Consider the following 1,263-nt stretch of genomic DNA (forward strand, 5'->3'; position numbering starts at 1 on the left):
CGGACTTCGGCCATCGTGGAAAAAGGGCAAGACCATCGTGACCCCTCAGCTTTATACTGAGCATGACGTGTATGGGATGGAATACCTAGTTGGTCAGTTTTGGGTCATCTGTCCCATTCGCTCCTCCCTGCAGGTGTGGCACCACACTTACAACACCCCAATACAGCACCCATTCTGGGGCAGTGGCCTTGGTCTCCATAGGCACAAGTATAAGCAAGAGCCATGTTTACATAACATACAAGCATGATAGCTTGTAGAAATGAGCGCTGTCTAGAAAAACATGCCATTAGTCTCAGAAAGTACAGTCACTTAGAAGCGACTGAGCTGAAAAGTAAAATCACTAAATAGAAAATTAGTTCTATTTAGCTCAAACTGGGACACCACTGCACAGTGAGAGTTGCATAGTCTGTGAAATTTATCCTGTTTCAGTTAAAGAGAATGAGGCTCTTCTCCTTGACTTTGAGAGTGAATGGGGTCCTGAATATGAAACAGCGAATCAGTTTTGAAAAGATGCTATAAGGCTTCCATTTGAATTAACATATATATCTTGAAAATTATGCTCTGTTCTGATGCAGCAATGAAATCATACAGGATGTAGACCATATGAAAAAGCTTATCTTTTATTAATGAGTCTGTTAGTGTCAGTGTAGCTTATATTTGTAGCAATCAATTAATTTTAACTTTAATTTTCTTCTTTCAGGACAAGAGCAGTGCGGTACCTCAGCTGTTCCAAAATGTGCATTTCATAAGGATTGTTTTTCTCACAGAAAACACAGTCTACCAAGAATATAAAAATCCACACTGTCTTCTTCATCCATGGGTGCTTGCTTCCATACATGGCATAAGGAGACAGAAGCTGTACAGATGTTTTTTTTTCCTTCTGGTACTGTTTTTCCACCAAAACACCATTAATTTTTTACAAATACATGGGCTACAATTCCAATCCTATGACAGAACAGTGTATTTCTTGTCTAAATCAATTAGTGTATTTATTATCTATTTTCAAACTCTTGCTGGCACCTGAGTACAAATCTGGTGACACTGAGCATACCTGATGGAGTAGAATTGTCCGCCACTGCCAGGCAGGACTGCAACATGGAAAGTCCCAGCAGAAAAAAGTTAACTACTGACTGTACTCCTTCACCTGAGAGAACCTGGGTAAAATACCCGTTGTGCCATGGTGGAAAAGTAGAGGAGTTGCTTTTTACTTTACTTTTTTTTTTTTTTTAATCTGCATTCTCCTTTTTTTTTTAATTTTGCCTT

The sequence above is a fragment of the Mesitornis unicolor genome, unplaced genomic scaffold, assembly GCF_000695765.1.
Source record: "Mesitornis unicolor isolate BGI_N332 unplaced genomic scaffold, ASM69576v1 scaffold11295, whole genome shotgun sequence".
NCBI classification, from domain to species: domain Eukaryota; kingdom Metazoa; phylum Chordata; class Aves; order Mesitornithiformes; family Mesitornithidae; genus Mesitornis; species Mesitornis unicolor.